This window comes from Carlito syrichta, unplaced genomic scaffold, assembly GCF_000164805.1.
Source record: "Carlito syrichta isolate Samal-C Ts95f unplaced genomic scaffold, Tarsius_syrichta-2.0.1 Scaffold315821, whole genome shotgun sequence".
Classification (NCBI taxonomy): domain Eukaryota; kingdom Metazoa; phylum Chordata; class Mammalia; order Primates; family Tarsiidae; genus Carlito; species Carlito syrichta.
Genome location: NW_007259917.1, coordinates 513,315 through 523,811, shown reverse-complemented (window position 1 = coordinate 523,811; position 10,497 = coordinate 513,315). Strand labels below are relative to the sequence as shown.

At 40.3% G+C, this 10,497-nt stretch overlaps 1 long non-coding RNA gene across 1 annotated transcript in view; it reads right to left on the bottom strand.

Moving 5' to 3' along the window:
• Positions 1 to 3,922: 3,922 nt before the first annotated feature.
• LOC110594509 overlaps positions 3,923 to 10,497 on the bottom strand; it is a 48,056-nt gene continuing 41,481 nt past the window's right edge. Inside the window, exons 3-4 of the long non-coding RNA XR_002481286.1 lie at positions 6,387 to 6,498; positions 3,923 to 3,999 (exon numbers count right to left, since the gene is read on the bottom strand). This is a non-coding gene — a long non-coding RNA (uncharacterized LOC110594509). The remainder of the gene's footprint in view (positions 4,000 to 6,386; positions 6,499 to 10,497) is intronic.

Below are 10,497 nucleotides of genomic sequence, written 5' to 3'. Positions count from 1 at the left end.
AATCGGGCGGTAACAGAAGGTGGAATCAACAATCAGAACAGCAAGACCCCAGGTTCCTGGATTGAAGCAAAAGCAAAATGAACCTTAAACCCTAGACCAGACCTGGTTCCTGCCTGTCAAACCTTATTTTAAAAACTATTTTTTTTTTTTTTTGAGTTGGAGTCTCACTCTATCACCCAGACTGGAGTGCAGTGGAAGCTCCCAGCCACCGCAGTCTCAAACCGCTGGGTTCCGGCGATCCTTCTGCCTCAACCTTCCAAGTAGCTGGAACCACAGGCACACGCTACCACACCCGGCTAATTTTTTGATTTATTGTAGAGGTGAGGGCTCACCAAGTTGCCCGGCAGTTCTTGATTTAAAAACTTTTAATTGAAATATGTGCTATATAAATTAAAGGACACAAATCATAAGTATGTAGTTTATGAATGTTCCCAAATTGAACACACTTATGTAGCCAGCACCCAGGTTCATGAAACAGGATACTGGCAGCATCCTAGACACCTCCTCATAATAGCCTTTTAGTCATTAACCCTCCAAAGGGAAGCCACTACCCTATTTTTACACCTTCTGTAGACTCAGTCACACAGTGGACCCACTCTGGTTTTTCTCCCTGTATAGAGATTATTATTATTATCATTTATCATAAAGATGTGGGGCACAATTTCAGGGTTAGGTATACAAACGTTGATTATGCAGGTACACTTGTTGATAAGGTATGCCTCCCTCCCCTAGCAGTTTCCCTCAACTTCCAATCCCACCCCCTCGCCTGATGGTTTCCCACTACTGTCAATCCCTTTCTTATAGTATTATAATTGTTCAAGGTCCACTTATGAGTGAAAACATAAGGTACTCTATTCTTTGTTTCTGTGATAGATCACTGAGTATGGTTGACTCCAAATCCATTCAAGCTGCTGCAAAGTCCATATATTTGTCCTTCTTTATGGCTGCATAGTATTCCATTGTGTATATGTACCACATGTTTTAATCCAGTCCAGTTTCAATGGGCAACATGGTTGGTTCCATGTTTTTGCTATTATGAACAGAGCTTCAACAAACATACGTGTGCAGGTATCTTTTTGTGAAATGATTTTAGTTCCCATTGGTTATATTCCCAATAGGGAAATTGTTGCGTCATATGGAAGGTCTAGAGTTTTATATTTGTAAGACCCCCGCCATACTGTTCTGCACAGTTGCAATCCATTCATGCTCATGGCTCAATAGTTTTCCATAATGCCATGAAACCATAATGCATTTATCCCTTCTTTTATGGGTAGGCATTTGGGTAGTTTCCAGTTTGGAGATCTTATAGACATTGCTGTTATGAACATTTGAGTGTATGTTTTCCTGTGAGGCACAAACCTGAGAGGAAAGGGCTAAGCATCCAGCCTCCTGGTACACTGCTCTTACCCTTAGTTACTTTGCCTCCCCCTCAGATCTTTCCTGTGCATGCCATTTTCTCTTTTTGGAGCACCAATCCTCTTCATCCTCACCTGGCAAGTGCTCACCTGTCACCGAGATTTGAAATGAGATGCAGTTTCCTCAGGGAACCCTTTCTTGACTTCTTATTCCACACACCCACCCATTGCTGGACTCCTGCTTTGCTGCACTCAGCACAACTTCAACTGAGTAGTCACTGTGTCATTCTCTCTTGACGCTGCTTCTCTGTGTAGAATCTGTAATGGGGACATCTGAATGTTTCTGCACTGAGTCCCCAGGACCTAGCATAGTGGTTTGCACAATAGCGGATACTAAATAAATATTCATTGGATAAGTGGGCAGTACTCAAGGCCAGTGCCCATCTAACAAACCCAGACTCCAGCTGATGGGGCATTTGTAGTTAGTTGCTCAAAGGAAACTTCCAATGGTCTTACTGATGCCAAGACCCGTGTTGATTAGTTTCTCAAATCCCCTGACCTGTGACAGAGTTGAGTATGCATGCAGGAGCCAAATAACCTTTACGTGAGTGGTGAGAAGAGAGGATTTACAAGTAGTCTTCGAAGTAAAGTTTGCTTCTAAATGAAATAAGCTGGGTTTTCTTTAAGGCAGTGGTCTCCTGCAGCCTTTCTCATACTCCTCCCTTTTCTCTTAGGACACTTTCTTCATTTCACCCTTCTCTGGGCTGTAACAGCTGGGGCATCCACCAAATCTGCACAAACTGGCACGTCCCTTGCCCCAAGATCATGGCCAGCTTCCATTCCTTCTTGACATTAGGACACTAATCTGTAAAAGGATGACTGTGTTTAATAGCTCTTTTATGTATACAGGAACCAAAATGCAATTTTGGAATGCCTTTTCAGAATTACAACCCCAACTTCATTTTTAATAGATTGGTCAGTGATTGGTATAAACAATAGTAAAAACACACTATATAAATGTTAACTGAAATGTTTATTTGTTGGCATGTTACCTCTCCTTAGACAATCATAGCACTCGCTCCTTCATCACAAGACTTTCCAAAAGTGCATGGAAGCAGATGGTGCTGGGAGGCACTGGAAGAGGAAGAGGTGGGGCATGGTAATTATAAATCGAGACACTGTTAATGCTAATTTCCCAAAGCCCGAAGAGCATGGGCAGAGATAGGAGCAGGTGTCAGAGAGTTTAACAAACAGGAATGTGTGAGCCCCCTCTTCATTTCCTTCCAAACAGTGATCTTCTTTTTTAAAAAATATATATTGTATTTTAAAGATATGGGGTACAATTCAGGATTAGGTATATAAGTGGACATCATACAGATAAAGTTTGGGCCTCCTTTGGTCCCCACTTTGCCTGGTTTGAGATCAACCAACCAGCAATTTTCATACCATGAAGGTGCCATGCTGCTGTTGACATTAGCTATAAATAAAGAATCGGGTTCTATTTTGTAAACTTTGAACCAAAAATTTATTTCTAAGTCATTTCACAGTGACATGTTCTGAATCACATGTATCGTTTTAAAATCTTCATCCAGGACTTTTTTATTTCCATGTGTCCCTCAAAGACATTAGCAAAGAAAAAAACATACTCATTTTAAATTTAGGAAATTCAATAAATGTCTGAAAAAACAAAAAATTTAATATGTCAATGAAGAGAAAAACATTGGCTGAAATGGGGAAATTTTTATTGATATACAGATTTAAATATCAGCACAGAATTCGGGGGGAGATTTCCTTTTTTAATTTTTATTTTAAAGACGTGGGGTACAATTCAGGGTTAGATAAACAAATGGTCATTGTACAGGTAAAGTTTGGGCCTCACTTTGGTCCCCACTTCACCTGGTTTGAGATCAGATACTCTTATTGATGAAGCAAATCAGCACAGAATTTGACACAGGGTAGGCACTCAATGACAATTTTCTTCTCTTTGCCTTTTATTAATTAATACATAATGTATTCACTTATTTATTCATTTCTTGGTTTGTTCTTCTGTTGAGTATTCATTGGGTTCTTACTCTATGCCTCTCAGTCTCAGAATCAAGTACCAGAGATAAAAAGAGAAATTTGAAGCTGGGCTCGGTAGCTCAACCTGTAATCCCATGCTTTGGGAAGCTGAGGTGAGTGGATTGCCTGAGCCCACGGGTTCGAGACCCGCCTCGGCAACTTGGCAAGAACACATCTCTACAATAAATCAAAAAAATTAGCCGGGCATGGTAGCACGTGCCTGTAGTTCCAGCTACTTGGAAGGCTGAGGCGGAAGGATCACCAGAGCCCAGCCGGTCGAAGCTGTGGTGGCCGGGAGTGGCCACTGCACTCCAGTCTGGGTGACAGAGTGAGACTCCAACTCAAAAAAAAAAAAAAAAAAAAGAGGAATTTGAGTTTTCATCCTTAGATTGCTCACAATTTTTTCCCTTTAATAATTGTTGTTTTACTTTACCTAATTTAGCTCTTTGAGGCAGTCACAGTTAAACTTTTCTAAACCAATAGCAGGTCCTTCGCAGCTTTTGGGTTGAGCCTGGTCAGTAAACACATCATGAATCTTCTTCTGTAGCATATGCTTGTCTTGGGGTATAGGGGTAGCTCACACCTCAAAATCAAAAGAACACACATGAAATTGAACTTGGGATGGCAAGTGTAAACAGGTAAGAAGTCACCATGGAATGGATGCAGCAGCCATGGAAAGGTGAGGAGTCCTTCATTCATTCCACAGATATCTATCTGTTGGTCCTACTAGGTGCCAATTAATTGTATATCCTGGGGCATTAGCAGTGAGCAAAACAGGTAAAATTGCCTGCTCTTGTGGGTTTAATATCTATAATAATCCCAGAGCACATTCTATTTACCTGGATATTTACTTGTAATTTCACCTGTGTGCCCTGACAACCCATCTGGTGGTCAACTGAAAGCTGAAGGTAGTAGAGTTAGAATTAGAATGCAAAACAATAAGCAGTCCACTTCATTCTGGTCTCCCAAATCATAAGGTTGATTTGACAACTGTCCTAGGAAGCTAGGACGGTCCCAGTCTATCCTCCCTCTACCACCTCCTATCTTTGAAATTTTTGTTAGGAGGTTAAATACCTGCTTGATGCCAGGGCAAGAACATATGGATAACTATTTGAGGCATTCTTTGACTTTAAGAGATATCATTTGTGAATAGGTCACAGCATTCTCTAAAGACCTTTCCTGGAAGGAGCTGCAGGGATGTCCTGCACCCTAATTGTTGGACAAATGTCTTTCTCATAGACATACATATGAGATATTAAATGTCCCTAATTTACCCCCTATAGCTTGCTCTCAAATATGTCACAAATGTGCCACAACTTTAAATGCTCCACATCTGTGTACTGCTCCCAATCTGGAACACCCATCTACCCCATTGTTTTAACTTTCATGCCTATCTAAATCCAGTTGTTCTTCAGAGCCAGGCAAGGATACCCTTCCACAAAACCTTCCACAGCCACTTCTTCATGTGACACACCAACATCCCTTGCTTGGAACCCCTCCCCGATTTTATGCTGTTTTGAAATACACCAAAGTTGGTTTCCTGTTTGCTTCCCCCACTTGATTGAGAGCCCCAGAGAACAAGGATGTGTCTCATTTGTCTTTCTTTTCCTGGGTTCTAGCCTTGGATCTGGCACAGATTGATTGCTAAACACATATTTTATTGAGATATTTATTTGTTATTTTTTTAAATGAATATATGTTTATTTATTAAAACATATTAGAATAAAACATTATCAAAATTATTTTTAAGTCTTTTATATGGGGTGAGCATAAATTTTCTTTTCTTTTTTTTTTTGAGTTGGAGTCTCACTCTGTCGCCCAGACTGGAGTGCAGTGACCGCTCCTGGCCACTGCAGCCTCGACCTGCTGGACTCCGGTGATCCTTCTGCCTCAGCCTTCCAAGTAGCTGGAACTACAGGCACATGCTACCATGCCCAACTAATTTTTGATTTATTGTAGAGATGAGGTCTCGTTAAGTTGCCCAGTCGAGTCTTGAATCCACGGGCTCAGGCAATCCACTCACCTCAGCCTCCCACGGCACAGGATTACAGACTGAGCCACTGAGCCCGGCTAAATTTTCATTTTAATATTTTTTTTAATAATTATCCAAAGAACTTATCTCAAAAATATACCATACAAATTCCGTATTGGTTCAAAGTCACTAGGCACTTAACACTTATTGACTTAATGCTATAACAGCAAAGATAATTCAGAAATATAAGACAAGTTCCTAATCTTAAGGAACTTGCTTTTATTTTTTAATTGACAAATAATTTTATGTGATTCTTAGGTATACAGTGAATTTTCAAGACATATATGTCTTATATCAGATTTTGGTATCTGCATAACTATTATCTCAAACATTTATCATTTCTTGTGTTGCAAGCATTTAATATCTTCCTTCTAGTTATTTGAAGCTATATAACATTATTGTTCGCAATAGTCATCCTACAGTGCTATAGAACAACTCACTCCTCTTATCTAGTTGTAATTTTGTATTCTTTAACCAATCTCTTCCTACCCCTCACTTCTTTCTACCCTTCTCAACCTCTACTATCCTTTGTTCTACTTGAACCTAGGAGTTTGAGACCAGCTTGCACAGCATAGTGAGACCCCATGTAAAAAAAAGAAAAGAAGAAAGAAAGAAAAACAAATATATATTTTATTGAATGATTACATGAATTAATGAAGGGAAAATGTTTAAAAATGAATGAGCAGTTTAATAAGTAAATAAGTGGTTGAAGGAGTGAATGACAAGTGAGCAAATACCCTTTGAAGTCAAGAACAGATCTTGTGACTGGGACCTACTTATGTCAATCCCAAAGCATGGGGAAGAAGATGATTTAGTGATTTTGCCATGCAAAATTTCTAAATTTCTTCTTTTTTGTTCTTTGTTTTTTTCTAGTATACTTAAGTGCTTGGCCCTATCTGACTGGAATTGTGGCGGTAGAGGAAGTGCAAGATTCTTACCTTCAGCTGTAAGTCAAGACAGGTTGCCCAAAATGTGGCCAATATCCTCTGTAGGACCAAGCTAGGGATCCATTAAATTTTTAAGGTACAAACATAGTAAGATATTCTGGACCTGAAAGCAAGTAGAAACACATTTACTGAGTCCAAAGACTAAGCTATTACAGACCCACAATCTCTTATGCATAATTTCAAAACACAAAACACTCTAAAAATCAAGATTTACCATAACCCACTTGGAGACATGAGTGTAGTCTTTGCTGACTCAATTTAGTGGAGTTTTATGTTTTGCTGCAGAAATGTTTCCACGTTTGATTGAGTGTTGCCCAGAATCTGCGAAGTGTTATTTAATGTAAAATATGTGGACCAGATTACTTTTCTCAAATCCAAAGATGGTTTCTGAAACACATCAAGTCACAAGGATTTTAGACAAGGGACTATGAGCTTGTCCTATATCCAGGAATCAAGTTATAAGAACCCAGTAGAAGTCCAAAATTAGGAGATTTCAAGCAGGACCATCTCAAGAAAATGAAATCAAGAGTGAGAGCACAGACATAGAAACGCCCTAACTGAAGAGCACCCACTTCCTATCTCAGAACCTATCCCAAGAAACATAGGTCTATGTGAGGATTTCTCCAGGCCACTAACAAAAAGAGGCTGGCCTCACACCCTGGCTTCTAGGGTGCTTATGTTTTTTCTTTTTTAGGTTTTTTTAAATATATATCAATTTTTTATTATGATATTGTGGGGTACAGTTAAGGGTTAGGTATACAAAAATGCTTCATTCAGGCACCCTTGTTGATAAGAGGTGTCTCTTCATCCCCAGACAGATGTTTACTACCATTAATCCCATCTCCCTTCCACTCCCCCCCCAATAGTTTCCCACCACTATCAGTCATTTTCTTATGGTAATATGTTGGATGATCAAGGTCCACTATATGAGTGAGAACATGTGATATTCAGATCTTTGTTTCTGTGAGAGGTCACTCAGAATTATAGACTCTAGTTCCATCCAGGTTGCTGCAAAATTCATGATTTTGTTCTTTTTTATGGCTGCATAGTATTCCATCGTGTATATGTACCACATTTTTTTAATCCAGTCCTCTTTTGATGGACAGCATGGCTGGTTCCAGGTTCTTGCTATTGCGAACAATGCTGCGATAAACATTCGTGTGCAGGTATCTTCTTGATAGAGTGATTTGAGTTCTTCAGGGTATATTCCCAGTAGGGGGGATTGCAGGGTCATATGGGAGGTCGATATTTAGAGCTTTTAGGAATCACCACACTGCTTTCCACAGAGGTTGCACTAGTTTACACTCCCACCAACTGTGTAGAAGTGTTCCCTTTTTGCCACACCCTCACCAGCAACTGTTATTTTTTGAGTTATTGATGATTGCCATTCTGACTGGGGTTAGGTGGTATTTCAGTGTGGTTTTGATTTGTATCTCCCTGATGATTAGTGAGGTTGAACATTTCTTCATGTGTCTGTTGGCTGCTCAGACATCTTCCTTTATGAAGTGTCTGTTCATATCTTTTGCCCATTTTATAATGGGGTAGGCTTCATCCCTGGGATGCAAGGCTGGTTCAACATTCGTAAAACCATAAATGTAATTAAATACATCAACAGATGTCAAAACAAAAACCACATGATTATATGGTATATAAAGCTTTTGATAAAAACCAGCATCCTTTCTTAATAAAAACATCTAGGCATACGGGGAACATACCTCAAAATAGTAAAAGCCATCTATGAGAAACCCACTGCCAGCATACTCCTAAATGGACAAAATTTGGAACCATTTCCCCTGAAAACTGGAACCAGACAAGGATGCCCACTCTCACCCCTCCTGTTCAATATAGTATTGGAAGTCCTGGCTAGAGGAATCAGAGAAGAGAAGGCCATCAGGGGTATCCAAATAGGAAAAGAGGAAGTCAAGTTATCTCTCTTTGCAGATGACATGATTGTGTACCTTGAAAACCCAAGAGAATCTGTCAAAAACCTCTGATAAAGACCTTTGGTAAAGTCTCAGGATATAAAATAAATGTGCAAAAGACAATCGCATTTCCTCACACCAATAATAAACAAACAGAAACCCAAATAAAAAGTACAATTCCATTCACAATAGCCACAGAAAAATGAAATACCTTGGCATCTTCCTAACCAGAGATGTGAAAAACCTTTACAATGAAAACTACAAACTCTGCTCAAAGAAATCAAAGATGACACAAACAAGTGGAAAAATATCCCATGCTCATGGGTTGGAAGAATCAACATTGTGAAGATGACCGCCTTACCCAAGGCAATCTACAGATTCAATGCAATACCCATCAAATTACCAGCAACACTCTTCTCAGACCTAGAAAAAACAACACAGGAATTCATATGGAAACACAAACAACCAAGAATAGCCAGATCAATCCTCAGCAAAAAAAAAAAAACAAAGCAGGTGGTATCACATTACCAGACTTCAAACTTTACTATAAAGCTACAATCATCAAAACAGCTTGGTACTGGTATAGGAACAGGCATATAGATCAATGGAATAGAATTGAGATTCCAGAAGTGAAACCTCAATTTCTTAACCAACTCATCTTCGACAAAGCCTCCACCACCTACCACTGGAGAGAGGAGAGCCTATTCAGTAAATGGTGCTGGGAAAACTGGCTGACCACATGCAGAAGATTGAAACAGGACCCTTATCTATCCCCATACACAAAAATTAACTCCAAATGGATCAGAGACCTAAATGCAAAACCTCAAACCATAAGAACCTTAGAAAATGAAGGGCATACCCTCATGGAAATTGGAACTGGCATCCAAATTCTGAACAAAACCCGAAACTCACAGGCCATAAGAGATAAGATAGACAAGTGGGACCTCATTAAACTGACAAGCTTCTGCAAAGCCAAAGAAACCAACAAGAGAGCAAGGAGACAGCCTACAGATTGGGAAAAAGTATTTGCCAACTCCAGATCCGATAAAGGCTTAACCTCTTGGATCTATAAGGAACTCAAATGTCTGGGGTGCTTATAAGACGAAACACTCTTTCACAATTTTTGGCCTGCTTACCTTCAAATGTTAGTTTAGTATTAATCATATTGATGGAAGTTGTGCCCTGGAAATGCTTTGAGTATGGACTGTATCTTAAGTGACTCCGTCCAGTGCCTAGTTCAGGGCCTGACACAGAAGAAGTACTTAGTAAATGGGCTCAATAAATTGTTAATGAACATGTACAATGCATTACTGTTCATAATGTGCATTCATATGCATTATCTCATTTGAAATGACCCAGTGAGTCAGGCCAGTGAAATAAGTACCAAGGAGGTGAAGGTATTTGCTCAAGATCATAAACATTTCTGCTGGGACTTGTACCAGAGTTGAGATGCCTGTTTAAAAATTCTACTTCCTTTATTTGGCATCACTGTGCCTCCCTCCTGTGTAGACTGAACACTCAGAACCAAAGATTGGTAAAAATCCCTGGTCACAGGAAAGACCTGGACATAAGAAAAGCCACTGGTGAGTTCAAGGACTCTCAGGAAGGCTATCTGGAGGGAATGCCCTCACCTCTATGTATCCTCTTGTGAGGCTAATCCAGTGAGAAGTCCAGGCCAGCAGGAGAAGGAGGGTGCCGTAAATGCACAGATGGGACCATAGCCCATTCCAGAGCTCCCCAATTATATTGTTGCTGTGTCCCTCATCTGCCCACATCTGGAGTTGACCTTGGGTCCCATGAAGGAACGCAGCCTTTTGAAGGTTAATGGAGAAGGCAGGGATGACTCGATGGTGAGATAAGAGTGGGGCCAGTACCCAGCTCAGGTCATTAGAATCTGAGCTCATTGTAAGCACCCCACAAACCTCTGCTGCAGATAAATCGGGCCATGTGAAGACCCAACCTCCCCCTGTAAGAACAAGTCTGCAAGGGAGGTGCTAGCTCCGCATAAAGTCATCCCCACTCTCCGCTGAGGGAAAGATGACTCAGCCTGAGTCCCCATCTCTCCTCCTCGGCCTCCACTGTTGGGAGCCAACATCTATAGCTACATGACTGAGGCCTGTAAAGGCCCATCTGGAAGATCGCCTCTGACATAGGATATCAGTTATACCTATAATATTGGC